The sequence below is a fragment of the Rhea pennata genome, chromosome 3 (genome assembly GCF_028389875.1).
Source record: "Rhea pennata isolate bPtePen1 chromosome 3, bPtePen1.pri, whole genome shotgun sequence".
In the NCBI taxonomy this organism is placed as follows: domain Eukaryota; kingdom Metazoa; phylum Chordata; class Aves; order Rheiformes; family Rheidae; genus Rhea; species Rhea pennata.
Window position 1 is genome coordinate 122,200,308 of NC_084665.1, and position 13,227 is coordinate 122,213,534.

Below are 13,227 nucleotides of genomic sequence, written 5' to 3' on the forward strand. Positions count from 1 at the left end.
TCCTATTTTTCAATAATTAGTTTAGTTAATTAAATAGCATGGGAGAACAGGCTCTAGAACTCAGTTGTTTGCAGTGTTAAGTTGTTAGCATGGTCCCAGGCACAGTGTTTATCCCCATCCAACTAGCACTCTCCCATATAGCCCTCTGGCATGACTTGAACATCAGCATCAGACAGAGCCCATTCCCCAAAAGCAGTTTGGGATGGGGCCTTTCTGTTCTGGTGGTCAAGGGAGCTTAGCTCCTAAAGCTTGCATGTGGCTAGGCTATGCCTGCTGGCCTCAAGGCCAAAGACCAGCTCTTGATGCTACTCATTCCTGTAGCACAGATGTGACTAACATAAGTCATCACCACAAGATGTCCATGGAATAAGGGTGCACCAACAATCGCTTCCATTTTTATTTTATTTTTACCTTGTCAGAGTAAGAACTATGGAGCAATCTGGTTATAGGTATAGTATGATGAGCTTGATTCAGAGCTGCCATTACACCGCAAATAGCAAAATCTGATTTTGACCTGGATGCCTTAGCTGACAACATGGGCAGCCTCTTTCACTGGCTTTAGTGGGCTCTGCTGGAATAAATCAGGGTTTGGAGCTAATGGTAGCTTTTTGAGCTTGCTGAACAAACAGCTCTGCAAGGCCTCTTCTTGACGGTATAGCAGCTCTGATGTGAAACGTGACACAGCCTTAGACATCTGTTTTAAGGGCATAACTACTCTGAGCTCATTTGAACTCAGAGCAGGGCTCTGTTTATATTTCTTTGATTAATTGAAAATAACCTCTTGTTAAGGGAGTGACAACTGATACCTTAAGATTGTGCTCAAGTCATTCACAAAAGCCAAAAAAAAAAAAATACACCCAGGGTTAGGCAGGTCAAAGCCCTTGTTTGGATCAAAGCATATGCTGAACATTGTATAAATGCCAAATCTTAAAGTGTTTTGTATTTAAGGTTTGTGGAGTTTGAAGTTTGGAGTAAAATGATACTATACCACTAAATCCCTTATTCAGCTTGTTAACACACTACCAAATTCATGAAGGCACAGCGAGGCTAGAGATGCTTCTGATGGAGTGAGTGGATATCCTTCTAAGTGTCCTAAAAATTTACAGCATAGGTGAGATCATTCCTGTAATAGCACATTCAGTTCTGCTATACACATTTCAAAAAGGACTTTAGTGCAGTGGAAATTGATTTGAAAGGAGTGACAGGCTTGATTTGTGGTCTGTCCATAAAACCTGCCTTGCCGTGGGAGACCGAAAAAATCTCATAACCTCATTTCATTTCATTTCCTCAAGACAAGGTTGCGAGAGAACTTGTCTGTGGTTTTGCAAGGTCAAGCCTACATGGCAAGGGAAAGGCAGGCTCCAGTCGCCACTTGGTGCTGCATGGCTGGAGTGCTTTCCACCAAAACACTGAGAGAACCCAAACTATGCCCAGGTGTACAATATTCCTGTCGTGCTGAGGATGAACTGGGGCTGAGCTGTTCCTTGGTGGGCTGTTGCCTTTCCTGTCCATACCTGATCAAATTGTGATCATGTGAGTTTGGACCTCTCTTTAGGCTGTGAGTCACAAAATGCTCTGGAAACCTCTAGAGATATGGGCTGGACTCACTTCCTGGGGTAGATTGATGGCTGACCACAAATACGGCTGTATCTGGTCTCATGAACAGCCCCATCCTCCACTGGCAGGGCAGACATATCTTCAGAGGGGAAAGAGATTTGGGATGGCTTGTCAGTCTCAGAGACAAAAGCACAGCCAGAGCTAAGGTTGGAGAAGTAGGCCAGGCAAATTCAGAATGAAAAGGCAGCCTTTTTTCTTGACACTGAAATAACTTATCCAGGGTAGATTTCCTTTACTGAAAGTGTCTGATTCAAGGTGGGATCTGTCCTGGAAAGATGTGGTATAATTCATACCAGTTCTGATGTTGACTCTGGGCACCACTCTGGCTTGAGCTATGCAGAGATTCAGAATAAGTGATCACGGTGACCCTTCTGGCCTTAAGATATGCCTATTAAATAGGATATTAAATAGGAATATTTAAAAATTCTTATTTTAATAGGAGTATTACATTCCTATTAAGTTGATTAGGGAATGGAGAGGTCTCAGTGAGGCTGTCTTTACCCAGAGAAATTTTAGAAAAAAGTCTCCTAGCACTTTCATATTTGTGGCCGAGATGACTGTGTGTGTATTTTCCTTCCAGGAAAAAGTTGAATCTGAGTTTTGGCTGGGGTTCCAGCTGTCCACAGAACTTACCATGTCTTGTGGGATGTCCTGGAGCAGGATGAGGGCTGATTCACCTACTTCCAAGCAGAAAGCTTCCATTTGACCCTCAGTGTATAGTGACTGACCTGTTGTGTGGACATGACTAGCAACTACCTTTTCCATCCTAGCAGCAGTGGCATGGGTCTCAAGTAAGGAAGGCAAAAGGACACAGCATCCTTCTTAGAAAGTCCTACGGAATCCTGCCCAGAGGGGTTAAGACACTGTCTGCTGCAAAGCCAGGCGGGATTTATAAGGAATCTAAAATCGAGCTGAGTCTGGACAGCCTTCTAGGAAACATCAGTGCAAGCTCTTAGGTCTAAGGGATGCCTTAAACCTGCCACCCAGAGCAGAAGCCGATGTCCTCTTGTGTTTTGTATGTAGGAAAAGTGCTCAGAGCATTTGTCTTGCTGGAAGGTACCCATCTCAGCTTGATTCAGTTAAAGCAGTAGATTTTTATCCATTAAGGCAAGGGCTTGACCACATGCCCACCATGATCTTCTTCTTCATGCAGTTGTTACATAGCATGAAAGCTACCTCTCCAGGCTCGCTTGTGCATGACCTGCAGCCAGCGTTGTCCTGGAGGGGTGCAGGGCAGTCCAGGGGACACATAGGACAACTGGTGAACTTTCCTTCTTCCCTGCAGCCCCTTAGATGTGAGCTGGAGTATCTGGGGGATTTAGAGAGGCCATAAAGTCATAGAAAACAAGGGGCTCGTGTGGTGGGGAAGGGTCTATGGAGTGGGGGGGAGGAAGCACAACTGTATTTCGCTCTGGGTGTCTAAATTCACCACCTTGTTCCTGCTCAGACAAATAAACTCTGATGGGAATCCCTTCACCCCCATTCATTCCCTGCTTTAATAAAACTTGTCACTGTACTGTTTTTTTTCCCCAGTCAGCAGATTTTTAGGCTGGTTAATGAGGGGGAAAAATTTCTTCCCCCCCCCCCCCATTTGTCTCCCCTTTCATGTCAGGGGCCAAGTTTGGATTGGAGCCTGGTGAAGTTTCTGTGTCATTTCCTGTTACTGCCCTCCAAAACGCTCGCTGCCTCGCTCTCCTCCCGCAGACGCACACACATCCACGCTCACCCGCTCCCGACTCGCGGCTTTTGGGGAGGATGTGAGAGGGCAACGCCAACATACCTCATGCTCCCGCCTGTCACGCTGCATTCCTGCTCTCTGCCATCCCCACGGGCTCGGCTCCCAGCTCGCTGCTGGGGAAACGCCGAGAACTGAACGGTAAAACAACTTTCTTCTTTGCAAGTGGGGCGGCTGAGCCGTGGCCGCTGGGACTTTGCAGGACCGGGGAAGGCAGCTGTGAATCCGAGGCGGCACGAGCAGAAGCGTCCTCTCTTCTGCAAACTTTTCCGGGAGGGATGTGGGGAGGCGACGGAGGGCTCGCAGTAACGGTCCTTGGGCTGCTTGCGCAGGTAGGCAGACGTGCGCTGGGGAGAAGGCAGCGGTGCCGGGGGGGAGAGGGGTCGGGAGCGATGCAGCTGCGGGATGCTGGTGCTGTGGGTCTGAGTGCCCGGCTGGTGAGTGCCGCCCTGCAGCAGGGGAGCCAGAGGAAGGGATGTTGGCTGGGTAACCCGGCAGCCCCGCGCCAGGCTTTGATAAACGGGCGTTACAGAGGAGGTCAGCGGCTGCGAGGACCGGTGTTGATGCTGTTTTGCATACACTAGTGATTCCATATGTCAGCGGATGGAAGGAAAAAGCTATTTCAGGGAGGAAGAAAACAGCGTGGAGCTGTGCAGAAACCTGGAACGGCAGCGAAGAGAGGTGAAGGAAACAGCACTGGGTGCACAGCATTTTCACTTAGGTGTTTGTCTTTCAGCTTCAGTCTAGTGTTTACTCCGGTGGAAGATTTTTCCTCAGGCTTTCTTTGCTCTAGCATTCAAGGGGCTTGTGAGTGTGCACAGTCCCGGTGATAGCTTTTCTAACCAGAAAGAACTGATAATTACTAGAATCTGCGTTATATTCACTAAAAGAGGAGCAGGCATAAATCAGTTGGCATCTGCAAAACCTGCCTGCGATGCCTTTTCTCTGAGATTTCCTTATTTGCTCACACAATATATTTATTTATTTTGTAAGAAAACGACACAAGCGTTTGTGCTTTAAAGTGGAGAGAATGTGACTTCATGTGCTATTTCTGTCAATCCTGACTCGTTCCGTCTTGACTGTTTCTTGGACAAACGAGGCATAATGAGCTGACAGATAAATCCTGAAGCATGTGCTGGAGCTAGTTCCCCGAGCTTTCAGAGTTAAAAGGCTTTCTTGAACTCACTGACACAGGACAGTAAATTTCAACATGCCACTAAGAGGGGAAAAAAGAACTTGCAGAGCATTATACTCCAGCAGATAGAGTCAGTGCTAGTGCTGCTCTACCCCAGGGTCTTCACAGACAGGATTAGCTCCCAGCACCTCCAGCTATTCGGCAGCATTTAGAAAGGTCAATTATCTGTACAGTATTTACCAGCTAATTAAAAGTTGGGGAAAAAAGCCAGGGAGTTGGCCCTGGGAAAAATGATCCTAATGCTTTGTGTACAGTGTATCTACTTCCAAGTCATTGCTCAATTCATACTGCTCTCTCAGCCGTCCTTCGTTTAAGTCAGTTTTGTAGCAGAGTCCTCCCCAGGCCCCCTTCCTCAGGGTGGGAGCGCAGTGGGAGAAGGTGCAAGAGGACGATGTGAGAAGGGGGCCTTCGGCAAGGCTCGAGCACATCACAGATAACAGCTGTGTGACTCCTTCCCTTGGTCTCCAGCCGAGGCAGGTCATCTCTCATGGCTGAGGAAAGTTCATGCTCCCTGCCCAGCCTTGGCTTCGTTCATCTTGTTGCCATAAGCAGCGGGTGACCCGGGAGGCATTACTGACAGCTGTGCCTGGAACCCATTTCTAGGTAAAAAACCTCCAAATCTGTTCCATAATTCCTATATGAAAGGCCTATTTTCAAAACTGAGCTGAGTAGAAATACTCTTTTGGGTGTTCCTATTTCTCAGGCTACTCCTAACTGATCTTTCAAAAAATATTCTTCGCCTTCGGCATTCCAGATGCAGCTAGGCTGTGTCTGTTCCAGTGAGCTGGTCTTGATGGTCTATACTACTACACTGTTAGCAAGGCCCTGGGCATTACTTTGGCCTGGGACAACTCCCGGGTGTTGTTGGGAGTTAACGTTGGCCACGATCTCTCTAAAAAGGCAGTTTGGATATGGCCACCTTGTTTTAGAGCATAAGAGATTTTAATAATAAGTACACCTTGGGCTGTGCTAATTGGCTTCAGGGCCAGAGAGTGGGCTACGGCACCGTTTGCTTTACTGGCAGAAATGTAGCCAAGAGGCTAAAGAGCTCACATAGGAGAGGGAGGACAGAGGCTGCAGCAGGAATCACTCCTGGCACCTCTAAAGAGAGGAAGAAACAGTATTGTCTGGAACTGTGTTTTGTATTTCTTGATAGGAAAGTAAACAGAGTGGCAGACTGGCATTTTTACAGAAGTCCAACAGACAAATCAGCTCTTTCTTTGGTGAATTGAATCATCTCTGGGAGGGGTTTATCTCTCTCTGTTGCCTGTGCAAAGCGACTAGGGGGGATTAACTACACTTCAGATGCCACTTTTAGGTGCCTGAAGAGTGAATAGGAATTGAATCACTAGAAATCTAGCCCTTTATTTGGATTTTGGGAGGTGAGCTAAGGGCTCTGTTTCAAATGCAGTTTTTGGTAATATCTGTTTCTGAACTGTCCTAAAACTTAAGCTATGTGGGGGCTGAGATAAGAACAACATGATTTCATCCTTAACTATTTGGGATCTAAATTTGATTCCACTTCATTTTAAGCTGGCATCAGTCCACTGACTTCAGTGAAGTTATTCCTGATCTACAGCAGTTGAGGGCAGGTAAGAAGCAGTCCCTTCATCTCCTTTTGTCTGCAACTTGCACAGGAGAAAGAAAGACAAGAGAAACCCTCTGAGGGTGAGATCATGATGGAGCTGAGTGGTCTGGAGTACCAACGGGAGCTTTCTGGCTTTGTTGATTTCCTTGCCTGCTAAAATTTCAGCTTCTTGTTCTATTAGCAGAACCTTATTCTATGTAAAAGCTTATGCTGATGAGTAGGGTCCTTGTCCCATCTCTCTCCTTGCACAAGAATGTTATCTTTACTACACTTTGAATGTTCACTTAGCTTTGACAGATGAGTCAAAAGACGGTGATTCCAGTTCTGCTGCTTACCTTGGGAAAGTGTTCTGGAGCCCAACAGACTTTACTGTCTGGAAATATTTCCTGTTGCACAACATAAATTGTCTGTTTCAGTTTAATCCCGTTGTCTTAAGTTACATCACCAAAGTATTACCCCGGGTAAATCCTCTCTTCTGGGTTTCTTCACGGCAGCTGGGGAACCAGCATTGTAAGAGGCCTCAGACCGTGAAAGCTTTCTGCAAGAAGATAGGTGAGCATGTGCTTCCATTCCACCTTCTGTGCCTTACTCAAGTACTGGGCAAACAAGCCTTGCTTTGTGACAGCTTAGACATGCAGGTCTGGGCTGCTTCTAGTTCCCAAGCCAGACCTTCAGAGCTGCTCCATAGGCCCACAGTCATAGCTGACATCTCCACGAGAGAAATGTAAGGGCTGGTGCTTTCCGATGGCTCTGGTAAGTTCTTTTCTCTGAGCTACTTTTCCGTATTTGAGGTGTTAGATTGGTGCAGTTCTCACTATCCTGCCAGAGGTTGCTCCAGTCTACTACACAGCCACATGTTGCCTGCTGCCTGCTTCGATTTCTACCACGGTTCCCCTGGGCAATAGTAGCAGCATTTCTGGGGCAGACTTGACCTGCTAACACTTGAGGGTGCTTCCTGGATTGATCCTGGCCATTTCCCTCAGACTGAATCAAACCCCTGGGGTTCACCTGCTTGGCTCTTGTTTAGCTATGGCTCTGATTCTTTGGTGTTTAAGTGCTAATGCACAAATTAAGCTAAACTTGCATGCACCAAAGTCTTCAGCTGTCATGTACAAATATCAGTTTTCATTCTTCTAATGCAGTGTCAATACCTAAGGGTGGAGCTTGCCTCACTGCTCCAGGAAGCTGTTGCTCACTGCTCTGTTTATGGGATACTGCCATAGCAATGAGGATGCGTAGCGGAAATGGTTGGGATCAACACGATGATGTCCCCGCAGCTGGCCAAACACATCCAAAAAGGTGCAGGCCTCTCCCTCCCTCCCCAAACAGTGTCCTATTTGCGTTGGCTATTTTTAAACATCTTTGCTGCTGGAGACTGAAATTTGCTACCAGTCTGAGCCTTGTCACTGCGTGACTTGCAGCTGTATGAAATGGATTAATGTTGAGGCTGGAAGGCCAGTTTCTGTCTTCTTCCAGCTTCTGACTGGGGGCTTCTGATGGAGCTGCCTGATGTGTTGATGGCTCCTGTGGCAGAACTACTTGCTCTCTGGGAAACTGGCTAAGGGTACCAGCTGTTTTGTCTCATGCTACTAAACACAAGTCTTGAAGCCAGAGGCTTTTCCTCCTTACTCTTGACCTCTTTTAGAGTTGAACTGGTGAGCAGGAGGTGAGAGGCCTCTGCATCCTATTAGCAATCCCCTCAGTTATCATCTCCCTCCGTGGAGGTGTTATTTTTGGTTAATTCATACAATTCTGGGCCTCCTTGCTCTATCCTGTGGGAGGAAGCTTGAGGCTAGAATTTTATAATAAATACCAGATTTTTCTTTGAGATAGAGTGGAGAAGGCCAGTCCTGTTGCTTCTCCAGTTCTTCTTAGTTCTTGATCAGCTTATTCTGGTAACTGTTAAAGGTTTTCTTTCCCCACTGGGAATAAACTTGACCTCTAAGGAAGGCTGAAGTGTTCGCTGTGAGATACTTGATTTCCAGACAGCCACTGGTGGAAATCCTGGCTAAAGCATCTCAGACCTCATCTTTCTGATGCAAGTTCCCAGCAGTTTGCTGAAGGTGAGTCACTCTGAATGTACTCTTGGCCATCTGAAACATTACAGAACCACCCAGTGTTCCCAAAAATCTTCCTTTGCTGCCCATGGCCAAAGTTCCTTTGCTTTTATCCCAAGGGTGACAATTCACTCTTCTTCCTCTTCCACATCAGAGGCAGCTAGTTTTCACTGGAGGAGGCATTTTTTTGTATCACAATTTGTAAAATGTTCTGCACTCCTCAGACACTTTCTGTGGTTACAGAAATAAAAGATTTGGCCAAGGTGATTTTGGCACTGTCCCTGATTCTACACATGACCAAGATATTTCAACGTTTTCCTCCTGCATTGACCATCTGCAGAAGAAAGACCACCACTCCCTACTCTCTCCTCTTTGACCGTCTTACTTCAAAGTAGTTTTTTGTGCAGAGACTAGTGTGATGGAAAGCTGAGAACATTTTAAGCTGCCATAATTTAAATATGCATGTCCTACTATAACTTAAATACACAGAGAAGGCATACTAATTAAATCTGGAGTACGCTTCTTGGCCATCAGTCACTGTGCTTACTAAGGATTGTAAAAACAGAATGTGGTATCTGACACACTATCTGTTAGATACTGTTCAGTAGTTTCCCAGTTGGATTTAATTTCACTAGCTTCATAATATACATTTTGTGCCCCTTTTATTTCACTGTTCACTGTGTTTCCCTCTGACATAGCCTAAAATTCTATTTGGATTCCTTTTTTTTTATTATTTATTAATACATCCATCAACTGTATAATCTTCAGGGGTTTATTTTTCTTTAATGAAACCAGCCTCCTTCTCGTAGGTAGTATAGTGCATGAATGTCACATTTAAATATGTCCTTTCAAATTCAGTCCTTTCCCTCAGACATATTACTTTACACTACATTTGGCTGTGTTAAATTGCAGTGCTGATTTACTACATCAGTGACCATGAAAGACTCAAATTCCACTGATTCCTGGTTTGTTGTTTCTCTTTATTTACTAAACACAATGCTCAGATTTTGGACTAGCTGGCAGATTGTAAGCTTAAATTTTTTATTTCTTTGCTTCCCCTTAATGTATTGGTAACAACTAGATTAGTGTATTTAGCAGTTTTGGGGCTGAGTACTTTACAGAGCAAATACAAAAAGCTCTGTCGGGAGCAACGATGGTATGAATGTCACAGGAAGGTGTTGTGTCGGGTGCCAGGTATACATAGAGAAGAAGAAGTAAATACTTAGAAAAGATATGCCCAAAGTGCTGGGACGCTCTCTTATCTCTCTTCCCCAAGTAGGAGCTGGAAGCAGGGAGTGATCAACAGCTGGTGATGGAGATCAGGAGTGAACAGAGAGCTGCTCTGTCCTGGCTCTTACAAGCCAATCCCTTTCCTTGTTTTTTTTTTTTTTTTTTTTTTTTTTTTTTTTTTTTTTTTTTTTCTTTAAGAAGTCTGAAAGTAGTTTTTGTTATCTGCTGCATTTCAGGAGTGAGAAGGGTGCTCTTCAGCCAGCCTGGGAGGCTGAGAGCACCGGCAGTGTAAGGAGGGTGCCCGACTCCTTAGGATTTGCATCCAGGAGATTGTCTCCTGTCTTCTCTGCCCTAAACTCAGGACAGTGGGCCTGCATGGAAGCTCTGGGTGTAAGATGGGGCCAGCTAGAGTCCCCATAGCTTTCAGTAGTGAGTCTTATTGTTTAGAAAGCAAACAAATGTCGAATTTGAAATCCCTTCTGTTTGCTTACTAGGCAAACCTGCCTGGCATGCTGACTGTTCCTACTGACTGCTTTAAAACAGGGGTGGTATGTAGTGACAACACCCGTGGCAGCACAGACCCTCCCCGGAGAGAAAGGAGCACACCACGCGTGCCGCGACAGTTGTCAAGTTAACTTCTTTCTCACTGCGTCTTCCCGCGTGGGGTCTGCGTCGCCTCCTCCTCCAGGCTGGTGCTATGTCAGACACAGCGCACCTCATGCACCGCTAATGCCATTTCTCAGCTGACGTTTAGGAAGAAGGCTCTCCGCTGTGTGAACCATTTTCTGAGAGGACCAAGCCAGGAGGTAGGTGCCTGTTCAGATATCTCCCTGGGCTTAGTGTTTCTGGTCAGCCGGCTCTCCATGGGTTCTCACTCAGCCTGCAGGAACACCTAATTGCCCTACACAGTCACCCTGGCTCCCGGGACGGTAGATGAACACTTACAGCTTCTGAGTCACCAGAAACTCAGTGTGCTTTTACTGACCATACTGGAAACCTGTGCACTTTAGATAGGTGCTCTAGGTCATGGTGGGATGCCTAGAGGATAGTTCTTGTGACACCTAGGTAAGGCTTTTATTACAAATAGCCTGAAGTCAACTTGCCGTCGCTTGGCTTTTTCAGGTGCAAAGCAGAGGCTGCGATCCAGAGGAGTACTGTTGGCCTTAGTTCGTGTTAATCGGTATTTGTAAAGCAGTCTGCAAGGCACTACCTGTTGCTGTTGCAAAGAGAAGTTAGGCTTGTGAGGAAGGGAATCACACGGCTATCAAAGAAGGATTCTTTCTCTGCAATCTAACTTCATTTTCAAACAACACTAAATGCTCAGTGATTCTGCCCAGACCTTGCCTGTTGTGTAATTTTCTGCAGTTGTCTCTGTGAGGCAAGAGCTTGTTTGTAAAAAGTTTGTTCTCTGCACTGCTTTAACTATACAGCTCCCTGCCAAGTAGCGTACAGCAAAGCAGAAAGCCAGGCAGAGAAGTGCTGGTGAATCACCATGGAACAACATCAGACGAACCAAGCAGACCCATGTGATTTTAGGCAGGGCTCAAGAATTTCATTCCTTTAGCTTCAGCCCAGGGGGCAAATTTGTTCATTTTTCGGGCATTGCAACAGTGATAAAGACAGTGCACTCATTTGCCCTGAACTAGTAGGGTTTTAGCTGTGAAACACTTGCTGTTCCTATTGTGTGTGATCATAGCAGTTAAAGGACACCTGCAGGTTCAGTGGCACCCATTCTTGCATACACTAAGCTGCTTTTAGCCCCTTCTGAATGTGTAAAATATCCTTAAAGCACAAGTAAATGGTGTTCCTGTTGGAGTAGTGCAAGTGGCTTCTAGAATCAGATAAATAAGTTCCCTTCTCTGGAGAGAATATATTTTGTGAATGTTTTTTGGGAGATAGATGCCAGGCTGTGAGTTGTCTCCAGTCTCTCTGCTGCTGGGAACTGCAGGTGTCTGATGGCCCCAGTGGATGACGGGGGAAATTTTAGAAAGGTTGAAGCACCTGTGTCTGCAAGCACTTACTGCTCCAGTGATTCATCTTTTCAGAGTGGTTGGTACATGCTGGTTCCTGAGCCTTGTCTGGGAATTATCTGGGAGGGTACTGGTTGGCTCAGGCCAGAAGCCTGGGAGATAACTATGTAGTAGCATAGACAATCAAGTTCCAGCACCTATGCTTGTGTCCTGAGCTGATTAATTCACTAAGAGAGAAATAGCCTAAGAGCTTTTTTGACCTTTGATTCTTTGCTGTAATGGCAGAGGTCACACAGTTTGAGTCAGCTCAGAGATAAAGTGAAAGTGTGCAGCAAACAGTAAAAAACAACCTGAACTGGAGAGGAAGAAGTAGAGGTATTTTCTGAAAAATATAGGAATGCAGGCAAAGAAATAAAGAATTACACTGCTTGAGAGAAACAACTTTAGAGGGCTGTTCAACAGGGTGAAAATAACACTTCCTAATTTGACTTGCCATGTCGCTTGGGCAGCCTGGAGTTATTTCACACCAGCACAGTTTGAAGCAGGCACCCATATTAAACTTCTACTGCAATGGGTCTTAGGTGCAGCCATCAGAATTAATATGGATCTAAGGAGGAACTAAATGCAGCTGGAGGAGCTAAGCAGGCCGTGTCCTCTACCAGTCTACCATTCATGATGGTAGAAAGGTAATCTTACCAACTGCAAAATGGGAGTGCTACCTCAAGGCCATCTGTTTTAGAGTTCATTGCTTCTTGCTTGCAACATACTTGAAAGATGAAAAGCTCTATGGGACTGCTGTGTGTTAATAATGAGGGCAGTCAGAAAATACTGCCCTGACTCTCTGTTGTATGTGTTGCCTCAGAAAAGATATGATGAGACCTCACGTCTTGCAAATTTTCAAAGCATGTATGCACAAATTTGTAAATGAAGGTTTTGTTGATTCTGGATGAAAAAACAGATCCCAAACTGGGGCTCAGAAAAAAATCTCCTATTTCATCAATATTTGTTCTTGCTTTATTGCTGAATAGATGTAGCTTACGTGTTGTGGTTCTGTCTGGCTTATCTTCCAAATGTGCATAATATTTTATTTCTGGGAAATTACAGTTTTGAGAACTGGCAACAAGGTAGGTGACTGAAGAGCCACATCATCTTTTCCTTTCTCTCAAGTTTGGGGTCCTGCTTTTGAGCAGAGTTTTTGAGATGGGGACTGTAGAGACTAGATTACTGCAGGGAAATGTTGAAGCTCCATCAAGATTTGAGCTCTTGTCTATAGAAATTGACTTGATATTTCAATCTTCAAAATCATTTTGGATATAAGAACCCATGGATCAAAAGCACATGAAATAGGAAAGTTTAACATGAAATCTCCATGGCTTTTAGGGAATTAGTTTCACCTTGTCATTTCCATTGAACCACATGACTTAGAGAAGTAAGAAATAAGCATGCTCAGAAACCCTCAGGAAGAAACATGGACTGCTTGAGGGTATCTGTGGCAGCCTTTCCCCGCCATCCATGGTGGATAGATAGTTCAGCTGCACTGCCATGGATGGTGCGATATACAGTGACAAATCTTCCCTGTAAGATTTGAAGGATAAATAAAAGAAGCCAGTGCTAAGGCAGGGTGATTCCTGATTTCTTCTTCTGAGTATTTCATGTATTATATTGCTACACGGAGGCTGGTACAGTGGGACAACCCCAAATTCTTCTATTTCATTTCAGTTTAGCTTTTGTGTCTGATCTGAGGCTCATTGCTGTTGCTGTTCATTAGGAGAGACTGTAAAAATCTCTAGCATTTATTAATTCTTGTAACTTATGGAGGCTAGGCTACCTGGAGT

The 13,227-nt window shown here is 45.2% G+C and overlaps 1 protein-coding gene across 5 annotated transcripts in view; it reads left to right on the forward strand.

Moving 5' to 3' along the window:
- EVA1A (eva-1 homolog A, regulator of programmed cell death) overlaps positions 1–13,227 on the forward strand; it is a 215,849-nt gene that overhangs the window by 143,708 nt on the left and 58,914 nt on the right. The window contains exon 1 of one of the 5 annotated variants that reach the window (XM_062573208.1): positions 3,394–3,493. The exons of 2 other annotated variants lie outside the window; for them this stretch is intronic. The gene's annotated coding sequence lies outside the window, so the exon portion shown is untranslated. Of the gene's footprint in view, positions 1–3,393; positions 3,494–3,631; positions 3,685–6,090; positions 6,140–13,227 lie in introns of those variants that run through there. 2 more of the 5 variants (XM_062573209.1, XM_062573211.1) reach the window with 2 other exon arrangements.